At 37.5% G+C, this 19,105-nt stretch overlaps 1 long non-coding RNA gene across 1 annotated transcript in view; it reads left to right on the forward strand.

Annotated features, from left to right (window-relative positions):
* LOC119619589 (uncharacterized) overlaps positions 1 to 18,059 on the forward strand; it is a 117,768-nt gene extending 99,709 nt beyond the window's left edge. The window contains exons 3-5 of the long non-coding RNA XR_012091126.1: positions 15,730 to 15,734; positions 16,021 to 16,138; positions 17,805 to 18,059. This is a non-coding gene — a long non-coding RNA (uncharacterized lncRNA). The remainder of the gene's footprint in view (positions 1 to 15,729; positions 15,735 to 16,020; positions 16,139 to 17,804) is intronic.
* Positions 18,060 to 19,105: the final 1,046 nt, after the last annotated feature.

Genomic DNA, 19,105 nt, shown 5'->3' on the forward strand with positions numbered 1-19,105 from the left:
TATAAAAATTCAAGTATTTCTATGCATTAGAGGCAAACAAATGGAAACAAAAATAAATTTACATTACCACTTAAAATTACTTATAGCTGTAAAATTACCAAATATCTAGAAAGAAACTTAATACAAATTTTGCAAGACTTAAAAATATACAATATTGCTAAGAGAAAATCAATGTGTCTAAAGTAATTGGAGATTAATAGAAAAATTTGCCATATTTATGGATTAGGAATTCAGTTTTGTTAAAATCTCAAGTCTACCCTAACTGAACTGTAGATTCAATGCAATCCTGATCAAATACCAATAAATTTTTTCTTTGTGGAAATTGACAAGCTTTTTCTAAAGTGTATATGGAAATATAAAACTCATAGAATTGCCAAGACAATTTTGAAAAAAAAAAAAATGAAATTGCAGCACTTAATAAGATTTTAAGATTCATAGTAAAAACAGTAATTAAGGGAGTATGGTATTGGTGCAAGGCTAGACAAGTAGGTAAATTGAACAGTATAGAGAGTCCAGAAAAAGGCCCACACATATATAGTCAGTTGGTTTTCAGCAACACTGGTACCGCAATTCAGTGGAGAAAGTGGCCTTTTCAATCAAAGATATGCTAGTGACACCTGTCTCACATCATACACAAAAATTAATGTGCAATGGCTTGTAAATCTAAATATAAAAAATTTTTAAAAATAAAGGTTTTAGGTGAAAATATAGAAGAATTTCTTCATGAATTTGGGGGTTAGAAAATATTTCTTAAATAGGCACTAATCATAAATGAAAAGATTGGGAACATGGAGATATTTATTTGTTTGTTTATTTATTTATTTTAGATGGAATCTTGCTCTGTCACCTAGGCTGGAGTGCAATGGTGTGATCTTGGTTCACTGAAACCTCTGCCTCCTGGGTTCAAGTGATTTTCCTGCCTCAGCATCCTGAGTAGCTGGGACTTCAGGCATGCCTACCACCATGCCTGGCTAATTTTTGTATTTTTAGTAGAAACAGGGTTTCACCATGTTGGCCAGGCTGGTGTCGAATTCCTGACCTCAGGAGATCCACCCACCTCTGCCTCCCAAAGTGCTGGGATAACAGGTGTGAGCCCCCATACCTGATTTCTTTATATTTAAACAATTCTATTAATGTAAAAACACCATTAAGAAAAAAGGCAAGCCACAGCATGCAAGAAGACAGTTATAATACATACATCTAAAAACTACTTCTGTCCAGAATATATAGAACCTTCTACAAATCAATGGGAAAATGCATATAACTTAATTTTAAAATGCATTAAAAAACACCTGAGCAAAAATTTCATAAAAGAGGATATCCAAAGGGTCATACACATAGAAAAAATGTTCAACATCATTACTCATTAGAAAAATACAAAGCAAATCTATATGAAATACCATTTACACCCACTGGAATGGCTAAAATTAAAAAGATTGAAAGACTGACAGTAACTCATATTGGTAAGGTGGTTGAACAACTGGAATTCTCATACAGTATCATAGCAGGAGTATACACTGGTACAGTTTGGAAAAACGTTTGACAGTTTCTTATAAAGTTAAACATAGAGCCCCAATAATTCCATTTTTAGATAGATACCTAAAAGAAATAAGTAATATATTCCTCAAAACTCATATGTAAGAATGATGACATTTGCATTTTTCATAATACTCCAAACTGGAAACATGTCCACCAACAGGAGGTCTAATAATTGTGGAAGATGGAAAATTATACTGCAATTTAAAAAAAACAACTACTGATATTTTAAATCATATAGATGAATCTCACAGACATTATGTTAAGTGAAAGAAGCCAGATAAATAAGAGTGTATACTGTATAATTCTAAGAAGTTCAAGAATAGACAAAACCAATTGATGATACCTTGAAATAGGATGTTATTGACTTCTGAGATGCTGGAAGCATTCCCTATCTTTATCTGGAGAGTGGTTATGTGAATGTATAAATCTATATAAACTTAAGATTAGCACATTTCATTGTATGTATGGTTAAATAAAATTTAGACAAAACAAGAGACCAATTCAGGTGGTCCTGTCTTAGTCCGCTTTCTGCTGCTATAACAGATTACTACAGACTGGGTAATTTATAAAGAAAATAAATTTATTTTGCTTATGGTTCTGGAGACTGGGATGTCCAAGGGCATGGCACTGGCATCTGCTCAGTCATCTGGTGAGGGCCTTATTACTGTGTCATCCCATGAAGGAAAGTGCAAAGACAAGGGAGCATGGGAGACAGAGAGAAAAAAGGGGTGAACTCCTTAGATAACTAACCTACTACTGCGATAACAGCTTTAATCCACTCTTGTCCTATGACTTAATCACCTCTTAGAGGTCTCATCTATTAATGTCACCACACTGGCAATCGAATTTCAGTATAAATTTTGGAGAGGACATTTTAAACCAAAGCAGGTTCCAAACTCACCTACATATGACACCTAAAACATGAATGGTGAAAATAGGGGAAGGGGATTGGTTTTTAATGTCACAGGAGACTTCCCAGAATGTTCAGATTGAAGGGGTTCACTGTCTGTTAAGCAAGATGAATTTAAAATCAGAAATATAAAATATTCTCATTAAATTATAATGCATCTAGGATCAAGGCATGTTCATAAAATCTTCTGGACAGGAAAAACATGCCATATGTAAAGGAATAAGGATCAGATTAATGTCAGATTTCTTATAAACAATTAGATATTGCAGGAAAATGAAGCAATGGTCTCTCAAAGTTCTGAGCCAACATATCAATCAGGTGTGAGAACAAAATAAATTTTTTTTTCTGACAGTCAAGGGAGGGTAATGTTTACCTTTTAATCATGACTTTTAAGGAAGTTAATTGAAGATATAGTGAAGCAACAGGAGGAAAGAAAAAAAAATGGGAGACATGAGGTTCCGAGGATCATGGCTCCAACACAGGACAGCAGAAAAGGGGAACTGCAAAATGACTGCTACAAAACAGACTCAAAGAGAAAACATGTAGGAGGATAAAAGACAAAAAAAAACATGAAATAGATGTACAAAAAATGAAATGTGTTGGAGAAAGTTGTTATGCAAATAACACACAAATTAAAAGCATAATTGGAAAAATACAATCGAACCGATTCTATTTAACCTCGCTGCAAAAGGACATTTTACTTGGAGTAGTGTAGGGGTCTGCTTTGAGTAATGCTGGACCCACAGGAAAGGAAATATTATGTTAGCACAAAACTTGAGCCGATGGTGAACAATTTTTGCAAATTCAACTTGTAATATGTACAGAGCAGGAAAGTATTATTTATTGTTGAGGGACACAATATGAATGTTCACAATCTTGATAATGCAAAAGACAAAATGCACGTGACAGAAAGAGGAAGTGAACGAAGACTGGGTAGAGGAGATGGAAAAGCTAGCTAAAATTCCTCGGAAAAGAAAGTTGAGATACTAATTAAAATAGATGGGAAAAGAAATACAAGTATATTATTTAAAGTCACAAAGGTAAACAATAAAATATTTTAAAATAACAGCATTACCATCAAACTTTGGAATGAGTTAGTGGTAAGGATGGAGAAGTAGAAGTGCACTGGCATGTATAAAGCTGAATTCAAAAAGAAATTAGGTCTAAATTGTTAAAGAGTTAGGATAGCAGTCCAGTGGGAGAGTCCAGTGCAGACTGGGTTAAAAATACTTTCCCCCTGGAGTAAGACCAGTGTTGGTGAGAGTGGCTGTTGCTTTTCTCCCTGTAAACTCTTCAGCACTACTTGATTTGACACCATATCCGTGTGTTGTTTTGTTCAAAATTCAAATGTAATGTCCATTTGCTATGGGTGCTGTCCCCTATCCCCCAGCATTCATTCTCTGCTTCTTTTCAGTAATAATAACCAATTTTCAACCCTCTGCACACAGTTCCTAAGCTTTGGAAGAAGGAAGTTCAGCCGCAGATCCCACTCCCACACTGTCTGCTCAATGCTTAGAGAAGGATGGAGCACATGCCCCAGGTGAAACCTATACGACACGTGTCAGAGAACTTTGGCCAGGATGTCTGGGGAAAAAGTTTCCTCTTTCTTCTCTGGGAGCTCTCTGGAGAGGGTTGTTTTAAAGCTGGATGTGAACAGCGACTCGTGCAGCCCCAGAAGCCCCTGACAGCTGCGTTGGAATCATAAGGTCTCAAAATGAAGGTGACATTGCAGGAATCAGGGAAGAGAGAAGGAAAAAAGATTTAAAGCCTCTCCTAAGGTGGGCCCTACCACCTGAATATTTAAGTTACTTGGGCCATGAAATTGTATTTTTAAACTGCACGTCAGGTTTTTTGTTACTAATAACCAAAAGATTTCTGAAAGATGGAAAAAAAAAAGAAGAAAAAAGAAACAGAGAATGATTATGAAACAAACAAGCTAAAATATTTCAAAGAATTTTATAGGTTAGAAAACAGTATCACAGATTTCCCTTTAGTCTTCACAGCATTCTCATGAGAAAGGAAATTGTTATCCAAGTGTTATGAAAGAGAAAACTGAACAGAATGGTCAGGTGACATACTGAAGTCCCTTTGGTTATAAATGACCAGTACTTTTGACTAAGAACCATGCTCTTACCAGAAGACCACACTGCAGGTGTAGACAAATGGACAGTGGAATAGAATAGAGAGCCCAGAAATAAATCCATGCATATGTGGAACTTTAACGAGGGCAGAGGTGGTCTGGCATTTCAGTGGCGAAAAGAGGGATTATTCAATAAAAGGAGCTGGAAAAACTGGTTGTCCACTTGGAAAAAAAATGAATTTGGATCCCACCCTTACACCATACCCATAAATCAACTCCAGATGGATTAGGGACTTAAATGTCAAAAGCAAATTTTAAACACTTAGTAGAAAAATATAGGTGGATATCTTTTCAATCTTGGGGTAGGGAAGGATTTCTTAAACAGGAGCAAAAAGTACAAACCATAAAAGAAAAGATTTATGATTTTTGACTATTAAAATTAAGAAATTCTGTTCATCAGAAGAATTCTTCAAGAAGATGAAAAAGCAAGCTACAATCTGAGAAAAATTCATTTGGAACATATAATTGAGAAAGGTTTAGTATCAAGCATATGTAAAGACTCATAAAATAATAAAGAAAGGCCAAACCACTTGAACGACCAAAAACAAAACAAAACAAAACAAAACAAACAAACAAACAAAAAACCAATAAACACTTTACAGAGGAGAAACAGAAGGAGAAACATATACAGCTAAAAACATATGGAAGGATCTTGAGTCTTATAGCAACATTGAGCAAATCAATATATAGAATAACAAATCAGTATCATTATCAAAGAGATAATGGATATCTCTTTACACTCTATTTATTGGCAATAATTAAGAATTTAAACTACAGCAAAATTGAAAAGTATATGGATCAACCAGATTCCTTATATAGTGCTGGTATAAATTGGTTAACCACTTGACATTATCTTTTAAAGTTTAATATTCACACACCCTATGACCCAACAATTTTCTACATGTATATACTAAAGGAAATTATTACATTTGTGCACCCAGATAAACATATAAAAGTGTTCATAAAAGTAGTGTTTACAATAACAAGAGCAGATAGCAAATGACTATCCAGAGGGAAACAAATTGTAGTGTATCTGGAATAACTTATTGCAATGAAAATAAATGAACTACAGGTATATGTGATAATATGATGCTTAGTGATAGCAGGTTCTCAGATGATCACAGCATGATAGTCTTTATAAGCAATAACAGTTTTGAGCAAACATATATTTGCTAAAATTATCATTTTAAAAATGCAAGAAAATAATATAAACACAAAATTCCACGTCAGGGTTATGCAGAGGGGTAATGGGATGGGGAGGATTGTATAGATAGGTGCAAACATTGCTCATGTTCAAATTCTTGGGTTGGGTAGTTGACTTTTATCACTAACAAAATAATAAGCCAGGGAATACAATGGGTAAATGAAAAAATAAAATAGAGTCATGATTAGACCAGTGATGACAGTATATCATAAATCAAGTCTTCTCATCTTTAAGACGGAATTAGTAAGAGTACTTAGCCCCCTAGCGTTGTTATGAAGGTTGAAAATCTTGGAATAATGCCTGGTACATAGTCAGTTTTATATTAGTATTTGTGAAAGATGAAAGAGAGAGAGAGAGAGAGAGAGACAGAGAGAGAGAGATGGGGGCGGGGGGAAGAAGTAAAAGAAGGAAGAAATCAAGGAAGGAAATAAATAAATAATTATGAATAATCAAATTCTGTGCACTTGAAGTCCATTATTAAAGCATCAGCCCAATGCAAATAAGTGTCAAAGAGTGCATATTGGAGTGGGCTTAATCAAGGAAAATTCCTGAGAGTGGTAAAGTTTGAAATAATTGTTTTTAAATGTAAAAAGTATTGCTAAAACGTCAACGCACCACTGGATTGGTTTACTAGTTAACAGGTAAACGTTCCAGCTTCTATTTTCAGAGTGGAACTTAGTTGCCACGATAATAGGAGGTGACATTTGTTTGATTTTCCTCCCTCGAGTTGTGGAAGAATCCTATAAACTCCTCTATAAATAACCAAGTAGAGGCCGAAAGGTTTCCTGTAACTTACAGTCTAGAGCCAGTAACCTCTGATGGCAGTCTGAGTGGCGGTTGAATCAGCAGGGTGGCAGCAATCACGGGGGAATTCCGCCTCCTCCAAGGAGGCTTGACTGAGCATGAATGGTTTATAGTTTGTTTCCCTCAGTCCTCAGTAGTAGTCCCTTAGCCAATAAACATGAAACATTCCACTGGGTACCTTATAGTCCTTGAGCCAGTGAATACAGCTCAGCCCCTCTGGCCAAGGAAAACACTGTCCAGTTGTTACAGGAGAACATACAGAGGACATATTATTTTAACTGAGCAACACATTCCAACTCCCAGCTAGGACCAGTGGACAAGACCACAAACCCTTCGTCCGAGCAAAGTGCAGACTTTAATAAATTCAAATGCTTAGCGAAATACATAGTAACTTGTCTGTCTTATTCTGTTTAAGGTGGAATGGCCAGGCAAATATGTGTGTTGGGGGCATGAATTAAATTGGTAATAGGGTTTAGGCCACTTACAGAAATGAGTCATTTCTGTAAATAGGTAGGCACTTTGAAATTCTTTGCTGTATCGTCCCCAAAGCTACCAATTACCTTTCATTTATCTTCCAGCTTCAGTTCCTTTCTCCCCATTGTCAAAGTGCTTCTTGGCTGCCTGTGGGGTTGGCACAAAAGGATTGAGCGTCAGAGTGGATGTTTCTTTGGGTATGTTATTATTTATATTATACCCCAATTCCAGGGATTATAAAGACTGTCCGTTGCTTATAAAAACAAAACAAGGCCGGGCATGGTGGCTCACGCCTGTAATCACAACACTTTGGGAGGCCTAGGCAGGCAGATCACCTGAGGTCGGGAGTTTGAGACCAGCCTGACCAACATGGAGAAACCCCGTCTCTACTAAAAATACAAAATTAGCTGGGCGTGGTGGCACATGCCTGTAATCCCAGCTACTCGGGAGGCTGAGGCAGGAGAATTGCTTGAACCAGGGAGGCAGAGGTTGTGGTGAGCCGAGATCATGTCATTGCACTCCAGCCTGGGCAACAAGAGCAAAACTCCATCTCAACAAATAATTAAAAATAAAATAAAATAAACAAATAAACAAAAAACTATCTTAAATCTATATCCTACCATAAATAAAGTTCCAAGTAATAAAAAACACCAAAATAATTTATTTTCACTTTTTTTCTCTTGTAACTACAGTCTACTTGTTTATTTTTTTCCCCCATTTCAATAAACTTACATTAGAAGCACCAAGAAAAACACAAAGAATAATCTAGTTTCTTTTTGGTCAGACTATGAGAACTGACAATGCTTGGTCAAGTTCAAGGACTTCCACACTCACCAGTTCCATTTGATCCAGGAATGCTCTTTCTTTTCTCTGTCCTCTCCAGCAAACCAATTTTGTGGAAAGATCAACTAATAGTTACAAATGGAAACTTGTTATTAAAAAAAAAATTACAATATAGGAACAGGTCTTCCCAAGAATCAAAAATAAAGTAGAACATGAGTCAGAGATAAAGTCATTTTGAATGCATGTACAAAACTGAAAATCCTTGCTTTATTTTTTATTCACAGGATTTTTTCCTTCCTTTTTAGGTTGTGGTCTAGAAAGCATATTGTGATTTGTACAAGAAACACATTGTCATTTGGACCTTTAACAAATTCAACTGTTTTGTGTTCCGTATGAGTAAATTTTAGGTTGTCCATCATTGAAATCCAGTTTAAAAAAAAATACTGGGAGTTGATAATCCAGACAACATTTTCTACCGTATTTGTTGACTCCAGTTGTTGGAAAGTAAAATTCTGGAGGGAGGGCTGGGATATCTCCAGGGGCTTAGTTTAGCATCATCAAAGCCTCTCCCGCTCCCTTTTGCATGTTACAGTATCTGCTTTACCAATCAGTGGGAAATTTATCATGTAGGATTTAAAGGAGATATTTATGGCGTCCGTAAGCACAATGACTCTGACTGGTAAGACGTCAGCTATTCCCTTTAGGAGATAAAAGGCCACAGCTGGTGAGATAATAGAACAGGAACTGTTTCAGTATTTCAAAACAGAAGACCTTGTTGAAGAAGAGAGATTTTATATGGTATTTGCTTTAATTTTTTTCGTTCTATGATGAACAGGTGTGGGAATCAATTCAAGAAAGTGGCTTAGTTGCTTGTGGGACAAGGGAGGGAGGGAAATACTTTTGATGGTTGGGGAAAAACTGAGATTTTCAAACTTCAAACCAAACATATAGTCTAAGCCTTTTCTACCTGTGTACACAAACGAAAGTGGAAACTAAATCAAGGTAAAACAGGCAGTTGTTGTTTGGATTATTCATTAAGTTATGAAATCCTCCTGGCTACACAAAATAGAAAGCCACAGCTATGTGACAAGTGTTTGGTGTGAACATGCAAATGTAGTTTTAAATTCATTATACCTAAGGGAACAAGGTACGTGGGTAAGGGGTTTCTACTATTTCTAGAGCTTACATAGCAGGTCCTTGAATAATGCCATTTAAGTTCAATGTCATTTCCTTATAGTGTCGATGAGAAAAAAAAAAAAAAAAGGATTCCTAGCTGAAGTCATTGTGTGTGTGGACTTTGCATGTCCTCCCCATGTCTGGTTGCCTCCCAAAACCCACGGCTGTGTCTGTCAGATGAATCAGTGTGTCTCACTGGTCCCAGTGTGAGTGAGTGTTGCTGTGTATGAGTGTGCCCTGCAATGAGAATGGTGGCCTGTCTGGGGCTGGTTCCAGCCTGGTACCCCTGAGCTACCAGAATTGGCTCTGGCCACTTGAGCTCCTGAACTTGAATAAGTGGGTAAATTACTATCTTACTTGTTTTTGTCAACCTTTCTTAAATGTGTGTGTAGCCCACATTCCTTTCAAAGTTATTTTGATGTTTATTTCAATATTAGAAGTGTTTGGGTCTTTCTTTAGAAGTTTGGTTGTTTTTTGTGTGTGTGTGACCAGAAATATGCCGTAGCAACTTAACTCTTGTTTAGATCGGTTAGCCTATGGTAAAGCTATTTTTGTTATGTGTGCTTTCACTTAAAGTCCCAGTTTCCAAGAACCTATCATCAAAGATAAGGACTTACTGTACTTCTGGGCACACAGTGGGCTAAGCATCTTATATTATCAACTAGAAGATGAGATGAAATACAATATATTGCTAAGATGATCTTGAAAAAATTATCACATTATAATAAATTATAAGAATTATTAAAATGACTTAGGACATATTAAAACAGTGTAAAAAGTCAAGCTTAGTAGATGCATTAGAGGTTATGATTGCCATTGCTAACATTATTATTATTAAAATCCTTCAGTGCTGGGCACCATTTATTTCTACCCTTATAACCCCATGGACCTGTACTGTATCTTATAAGAAAAGCCACAATAAATATTTGATAAATTGCTGAATAAAAAGTAGGTTGACTTCTTAAAGTACCTGCAAAATACCTCATCCACAAGAGAAAAAGGCAAGATAATAACCTTGCTTCATGAATAAAGTATCAATCATTTAGGTGTTAAATTTTCCATTTGTTCATTTTTTTTTTCCAGCAGAAACTCTTGGAGAAATTGCATAGCATTATTTTAAACAATTCCCCTCAGGGGCCTATTAAGTAGGCTTTTCTGCAGACTGGATAGATGTCTTTTACAGCTGGTCGGTGTTTAGTTCTCAATTCTTGACCAACGAAAGAAAATGACTGGGATGTAGGATATCTGACCTATAGATTGCTCATTCTCTGCATGAGTCAATCTTTGAAGTCTGAAGATAAAAATCACCATTAATCACAAAACTTTCTTAGAGTCATAAGGTCAGATATCCCCGGGCCCTTCCAAAATTACCACGTGGACTGGCATAGGGAGAGATCGGCTCAGCTGTGGTCGCTTTTATGACACAGAGCTCCTTCTCTCTGGTTGATGATATTGAATGAGCAGGAAGGAAGAAAAGAAATAAAAGTCAGCTAACCATGGTTGAGTCAATCCAGCCCACGGCATTCAAAGGCTGGAGGGCCACCTGACGCTCCAAAGGCTGCTGGAAATGCAGGGCTGTTTCATCCTGGGGTGTGTTTCCGTTAGAAGAAATACTGACTTGAATGAAACAAAGAGTCCGTCCCTTGCTTTATTGGACAATGAAAGTTCCCATCATACTGATCAAAGATTGAGGATTTGGGACATGTGGGAATGCATTAATATCTCACCTGTGGCTGAGGCAGATGTGTGTTTCCAAATGCTAATTTCTTTTCCTGCAAAGCCAGGTGTGTAAGGAGAACTAAGGGAAAAGGAAACTCTTTTTTTCCTGTGAAAATCTGGATCCAATTCGATCCAATTCAGTTTCAAAAACATTTATTTACTTTGTGTCCCTTAAGTAAATAGAATATTATCCTGAAAACACAAAGGACATAGAAACTGAAGCGAGATAGGAAGTTAAATGGAAAGAAGGAAGGGAAGAGGGAGAAAAAAACAGAGAGACAGGGAGGAAGGAAAGATTGCTGAGTGACCTTTTGTGTTGTGCTGTTTAATGGACACATTATTGCTTTCAGTCCTCAAAGCAGTCTTGGGAGAATGGTGTTGTTTAATCATTTGCCAGATGAGGAAACTTAAACTCAGGGAGGTTGCTACTTCCCCAAGGAGGTAAATATTGTTCATTCAATTTTGCATTTTGATGTCTGAATTATTTTCTGCATTTTTGGAATTGCTCTCATTTTGATTCTTCGCAGTGGGGATGGGACAGGAAACCTCTTGTAATTGGAACAGAAAATACTAGATGATCATTTTCCCCTCTTTCCAGACTCCCTTGAAGCTATGGAAAGGCTCTGATAACCATAGGCATCTTCCCCAGATTTTTCCTCAAAAGTTCCTGAGACAGAATGAGTGGAGAGTATGCTTGTGCTCTCTGGCAGTGTCTCTTTCTCTCTCCCTCTCTCTCTCTCTCTCTCTCCCTGTAAGAACAGATGACTCCAATGATACTTAGTGGTGGCTGCAGGGTTTTCCTTAAGAAAGTGTTTCTGAGTCTTAATTTTGCATTATTTCTAGAAGCTAGGTCTTATGCTTTTGTTTTCTCACCCTTCTAATACTCTATTAGCTATTCAAAATCTTTTTTCAAAAACACTTCGTTGTAGACTATTTAGCACATGCAAAAATATAGAAAATAGCATAATAAGCCTCCATATACCAATTTCCTTCTTAAACAATTATCAACGCACGGACAACCCTTACCTGGATTATTTCAAACAAATCTCAGGCCTCATATTATTTCATCTGTAAAATGTTAATTCTTTATCTCTAAAATGGAAATATTCTTTTACAAATGAGCACAGTATCATTATCCTACCTAATTATATTTCCTTGATGTTAAATCTCTATTCAGATGTCTCTGATTGTCTTATAATTTTGATACATTTATATAATATCTTCAATCAGCATCAAAATAAGTTCCATACACTAAAATTGGTTGATATGTCATTTAAATTTCTTTTAATGTATAGATTCAATTTTCCTCTTACTCTTTTGTTTTTTAACCACATTGTTTTCCTGTAGAATTTCCCACTGTCAGGATTTGCTAATTGGATCCTTGTGGTTTCATGTATCATGCTTTTCTATCCCATGTGTTTTCTGCAAATTATTAGTTGGATTTAGAGGCTCCATCACGTTCACCTTGGATTCATTTGGCAAGCCAGCTTCATAAATGGTGCTGTGAGCCTCTATTAGGGCATATAAAATGTCTAATTGTCTCCCTTTTTATGAAGCCAGCAGTGATTGATGATCATTATTTAGATACACTATATAATTAGGAGTAGCAAAAAGGTGATATTGTATTCTATCATACTCTTTAAATTTGTTACCTGGAATCCTTCCATAAAGAGAAAATTCTCATACATTACTTGGTTAACTTGAAGTATTGGTCATATAGAAAAGTCAGAATAAATGCTTAATCTTTTTTCTTTATTTACCAGTTTTCAAAATAGTTAAATAACTCGCTGGTCAAAAGTAGCCGCTTGTTGTTATTTCTATAGCCATTATTAACTAAGAAATTTAAATATATTTGATGTCTTTCAATCTATTGCCATTATCTTTACTGATATTTAAATTGACCCATCTCTGGCCAGTAAGAGGCTCCTCAGGATGGCTCCTGAGTCCTTTCTACACACTTTCAACCGTCTTTGATGTTATCTTTTCTCTGTGGTACATAAAGATCCAGGCTCATTTTGTACATTTCCTTCCCAGACCTGAGGCCAGTCATTTCTTAGTGGTATTTAGGGAACACACATTGATCCTGGGTTGACCTTTGCTTTTAGATATTTTTCAGTGGGCAGAGGTACTAAATATGTTTTTCTTAAAAAGATGAAATTATGAGGTCATACTAATACTTCAAAATCAAATTTAAGACTATAGAATTTTTGCTTAACCTAATCTATGTTACAATGTTGTTTTCTTTTTGTAGGCTGAAAATAAGGAATTCCTAATGGATGAATCTTAGAATAACACTTCCAATAGCACTCCCAATAATATGATTACTGAAAAGAGAGAGAGAGAGGGAGAGAGAGAGTGCGTGTGTGTGTGTTTGAATTTCTTAGTATCATTAGGGAAAAACCCACTGAGTATATAAATATATGTGTATATATATGTGTGTGTATGTATATGTGTGTGTGCGTGTGTGTGTGTATAGAGAGAGAAAGAGAATCAGTTTTGTCTTCTTAAGACAATTAAAATAGTTTCTCTATATATGGTTATGCCATAAAGCAATGTCTAGTTGGGTTTACTTCTTTTAGTTTGCTTTCGTCCTTTAGGGATTCCTTTTTTCAAACTTAATTTTGTTATATAATCATGAAAAGTATTTGATGATTCCACAAAAGCCACAAGGCCATAAGTTATAATATATATGCTTTCGCAACAGCAAGGTTGCTGTGCCAACAGTATATATCCACAATGCCAGACCCTGCTATTTCTTCTTTCACACTAATTCCATTAGGCTGAACAAGCACTTATGAAAGAGCCACTGTTTAGTGTGGCCCAATCCTAGGAGTGTCCACAGTATTCTAACTATATTGATATATCTAATATTGTGGTTAAAAGATAAGGACTGTGTGTTGCACATTTCCTTGAAAAGAGCTGTTCACAAAGCAAAATATAAACAAGTGCTATGGAAGTTTCATTTGTTTTGGAGAGTAGGAATGTAAGGGAGTATTCTAGGCTGCTGAGGTTGCATAACATATGGAAGAGGCAGGATTTGAACTGGAGTGATTCATGAGGAGGTGTTGAACATGGACACACTGGTTATGAAAAGAGGAGGGCAACTCTGATCCTCAAAGAACTTGTAATCTAGTGGGGAGGTTACCAAGAGTTCCATGTTATCTGTGCTCTAATAGAGGTATATGGAAGGGATAAAGGAGGTGTGCAAGAAGGGGACTTCAGTAAACCCAAGGGAAGTCAGAAAAGTACCTATGGAGCAGTGAGGCCCAATCTGCGTCTTGCAGGAGTATGAGTTTGTTGAGTGGGTGTGCCGGATGGACTGGGGATAGGTGGAATGGAGTGTAGAGCAAGGCAAACATAGGAAATAGTTCAGAAATGAGTTTGAAGGTAAAATAGAGTTTGAGTGAGTCTGAGAGCAAAGGGAAATAAAGTTGAAGGAACATGCAGGATGAAAGGTCTTATATATCGGGTAGGCAAGAAAGAGCATGAAAAAGATTTAATAGGGTTATCAAGTGCTTAGCTTTCTGTCTAAAGAAATAAATATTGTAAAATATAAATGAACTATTGACATACTAATGTCCTTTGTCATTATAATTTCATTTTTGATGGATGGATATGTTATCAACAGTGGCCTAGAACACTCCCCAGTTTAGTTTTTTCTCCTCTGAACTATTTAGTGATCTGGAAACAAAACTTGAGCAAATGCCATAGAAAGTATCCTTGTGATTGTTTGCTGTTGTGAAGCATCTTTCTGTAACATGAATAATTTCACCCTCTATCTGTTTGAAGATAAAACATTTAAATGCAAAGTCAGAAATGTGTTTATAATTGTTGCGTGGGAATCCCCAAGAAACTTCCCAAATAGGTGCTGATGCTAACCTGGCAACACTATGTGGCTTGTTTTCCAGTTTACTACAGAACAATGGAGAGTCATAGGCTTCTCTTAGTCCTTCTTGTTATTTGCATGTTCAATAAGAGGAATAAACCATGTGCAGGTACTTTGCACGAGGAACTAAATGCAAAATATTTTATAGACCTTTTAAATGGACAAAGGTCATGGATTCCATCCCTTCCCCAAAACCCTACCCTAAGAAATACAATGAAAAGAGTTCCCTCTGTTAGCTTGAATGACAGCCTGGGAATTCCCAACAGATACCTAACCCTAGGCATGGGCTCCCTCTGGGTGTCTACTATAGACGTACTACCACCAACGTCTCAAATCTCCAGATGAGGACTGAACATAGTGCTAATGATATCTAAATAGTTTTCGTCATTATATTTGATAGGAAGTAAAGGGTAATTAAATTCTTTGATGGGTCTGTGCCTCTTGCTATAAGAGGGGTCTTTTTTTCCTCACTAAAATTAAAAGAGACAGAGAGGGCCAGGCATGGTGGCTCACACCTGTAATCCCAGCACTTTGGGAGGCCAAGGCGGTTGGATCACTTGAGGTCAGGAGTTCGAGACCAGCATGGCCAACATGGTGAAACTCCATCTCTACTAAAAATACAAAAATTAGCCAGGCGTGGTGGTGGGCACCTATAATCCCAGCTACTCGGGAGACTGAGGCAGCATAATCACTTGAACCCAGGAGGTGGAGGTTGCAGTGAGCTGAGATTGTACCACTGCACTCCAGCCTGGATGACAGACTGAGACTCCTTCTCAAAAAATAAAATAAAATAAGATAAGGTAAGATAAAATAAAATAAAATAAAATAAAACAGAGTGTCTTTGGGACCAGGGAGAGAAGGGACTTAATTGTTGCATGGCCTAAAAATAATAGAATAAAAGATTGTACCAATGAGGGCAAGATAAAATATATATTTAATATCTACTGAAACATTTCCCTGAACTTCAGTTTGGGAGAGGTATCTGGTGGCACAGATCTATGTAAGATCCCTTCTATTGCAATTTAACATGGAAATATAGGGAGGGAGAGGAAGGATCAGAGTCAGGAAAACCAGGAATGGGTCTATTGCAAGAGTTCAGGTAAGAGACAGAGGAGGTCCTTAGCTGGGATACTGGCTTTGAGATGAAGAAGATGTGGAATATTTGAGAGCCATTTAGGAGGGATGGAGTGGGGTAGAAGCAGAGAAGGAAAGAAAGATGTCCTAGTTATTAATGCTTTACAGGTGGGATGATGGGCAGAACATGGAAAGATGGTGTGAGAATGGGAGAGCCCCACAGGCTGATGGTGGCATTCCTGCTCCTGCTCTGAGCTCACCCAGCCCTGTGGCACTCCGACTTCTACTAACTGGTGGGGTCAGACTTCCAGTCTTTTCCGGAGAGAAGTACTGAGCAGCTTAAAGTATTTGAATGGGAGGAGGAGAAGCAAACTACAGCTACTTCAGAGGATGACACTAAACACCTAGTCCACTCTGTATACACTAGAGGTAAGAGAGGTGGTTCATAGAACTTCACATGTGCCCCAAGTTTTCTCCTGGCCTTCTTGGTTAATTCTGTGTTGTCTAATATAACAAGAAAAAATAGTGTAACAGAGTTCCCAATCTCAGACTAAACCCTTGGATTTATTTTTTTGAAACACTGAAGCAAAGAACTTGGAAAAATTGTTATTTAGAAGTTGCAAGCTGTTGTTTTGACTCCCTAGAAGTTCTTTCATTTTTCAGGGCCAACTGTTCTCTTATGGAGGAGAGCCACCAGAATGGGATCTTTAGTAACACAAATGCAGAACAAGTATTAATTCAATGCTCTTCATAATAATAAAATTCACTGCCCACGTGAGTGCACATGTTTATTATGAAATGGTAACACGCTTAGCCTTGTGGTGGATGAGGAACCCCAAATCCGAGCCCTGTGACTTAAGGGTCCAGAATTCTAGCTTTGCTCTGGCTACACCTCTTCCCATGGGGCAATGACTCTCTAGGCCAAGTCAGAGCACACGCTCCTTCCCCCTTCAAGACTAAGCTCCAGGCAGGCAGATTTATCTTTTAGGTACAATAGGTGGAGTACCAAGGGTCCTTATTACTTTAGGGGCCACAAAAATGTTAAAATTTCTTCTAAAATCAGAAAAAAAAATGAACTTTTAGGTTGAAAACATATCTGGCATCATATTAATATATTTATTTCTATACCAGCACAGTTGTAAGACATAACTTGTGATTTATTTTATGGAAAAGGGGGCCCACAAATACAAAGGCACCTAGAGTTCATTAAAGACACAAAGTGGCTCTCCCTCTAGGGAGCTAGAACCCAAGACTTTTATGTTCAAGTGACCAAAGCCTACTTCTGGGCCTGCGAGGGCCTTTTCCCTAGGTGTCTTCTTTTAAGAGCAGACAGCACACAGGTATGAGTACCCCAAAGCACACCAGTGACTATGGCTGATCTTGTACAGTCTGTGACTGGAGTGTGGGTGTATGGGCTAGTGTGTTCCTGTGTCTATGTGTGAGGCTTCTTGTAATAGGAGATGGCATTAGGGGCGGAATGAAAAGGAGTGTAGAAAAGATTGGGGCTAGTTCTCTTCACAATATTGCATTCTGGTACAGACTGTATAGACAGCATTACTTGAACAAACTGTGAGGACAGACATTGCAAATGCTTTAAATGAATGTGGGATGTGTCACTGATCTTTCACTATTATCATTATTATTATTATTATTATTACTGAGACAGAATCTCACTCTGTCACCCAGGCTGGAGTGCAATGGTGTGGTCTCGGCTCACTGCAACCTCTACCTCCCAGGTTCAAGCGATTCTCCTGCCTCAGCCTCCTGAGTAGTTGGGACTACAGGCATGCTCCACCACACCCAGCTATTTTTTTTGTATTTTTAGTAGAGACAGGGTTTCACTATGTTGGCCAGGCTGGTCTCAAACTCCTCACCTCGTGATCCACCCGCCTCAGCCTCCTAAAGTGCTGGGATTACAGGCGTGAGCACCCAGCCTGATCTTTTGCACCCAGCGATCAGATGCACCCAGCCTGATCTTTCACTATTAACATTAAGAAGATAACATTGTACACTAAGCCCATCAGAGAGACACAAGTTAAGTGCAGGCTAATAATAATTTTCTATAAATAATTTAATGTTGATTTTTATCTAACAGCTGTTGTTAATTTTCTTGTGGAGAAGGAACTGTCTTTAGAAAAATATCTCAAAAAGCCACTGAAGTAGAAAGTTCATCATGCTGAAGATGGAATGTGAGAAGATAGAAAGTTCTGGGTCCTTAGTGGCATCACTGAGTCACTGGACCACTCTTGGAACCACCCTATGTCTTAGTTTTTAAATCTCTTTATGGTCTAAGACGCTTTTAGTGGAAGTATTTATCTCCGGCATCCAATAAGACCTTGCAGGATTTGCAGTTTTATCTATGTGTTTATTTTGTTTATTGTCTGCTCCACCCTACTTGATTGTGATCACCATGACATCAATGACTATGCATCTTTTGTTCACCCAGGAATATCCAGTGCCTACCACTCAGAGTGTGCTGCATACATGCTCACTTGATATCTATTGTAGCAAATAGTGAAAGAGACAAGGAATAAATGCTTTCTCCCATGATGAGGGGACATGGGGTCTAGACAAGCTGGACCATTATCCCAGGCCTAGCACTCTGCTTTGTTATTTTTTCCAGTACAGCATCACATTCAGTTACAACAGAGTGAAATCTCCTAAGAACATGGCTGATTCATGATTGCAAAAAGGCCTCACTAATCCTCCCCTCTCCTGTAAGACTCTTTCAATCTCCTTTTAGATGGCACCTCTTCTTGTCAGTCAACACATGGATCCATTATAGAAATGTCTGGGCTAGCCAAGTTAATCCTTAACTAAACTGGAGTGGTGCTGATCATTCAGCCTTAAAAATTGAAAAATCACAGCACTGCTGAAGGAAAAGGCATTTTTCAGGTAGAGAGGCCTAAGTCTTGGGCCAGGAAGCTTCAGTAAGAAGGCAAAAATTTCACAGAAATGCATTAGCTTGGGGAGTCCAACAGCTGTTCTTGCACCAAAGAAATTCAGAGGAGAGCTCTTTGCTTCCTTGCTCATTACAATGGTTAGGAATCAGGCCTTGCCCCAGAATGTTCAGGTTGATGCTTACTGTTTAAGCCATAAATGAATCCAGTGAAGCTCCAGGCCTTTTATGGGATTCACAAGAATAAATAGCATTCAAATATACGTTCTCAAAGGTCAAGTCTTTGACCCAAATCTGAGGGTTAAAAAGAAGTGTTCACTCTAATAATTCTGCTAGTTCCCCAACTTCACACAAACCATTTATTTCAGAATGTAAACCTTGAATAATCTTTTCTTACCTGTAGTTTTGTGGTCATTTAGAAAACACAGCAATACTCTATTTTAATTGGAATTAAGTGACAAAAATAAGCCACTTCATGAGTTTTCCAGATAATGGTA

This window comes from Chlorocebus sabaeus, chromosome 25 (assembly GCF_047675955.1).
Source record: "Chlorocebus sabaeus isolate Y175 chromosome 25, mChlSab1.0.hap1, whole genome shotgun sequence".
In the NCBI taxonomy this organism is placed as follows: domain Eukaryota; kingdom Metazoa; phylum Chordata; class Mammalia; order Primates; family Cercopithecidae; genus Chlorocebus; species Chlorocebus sabaeus.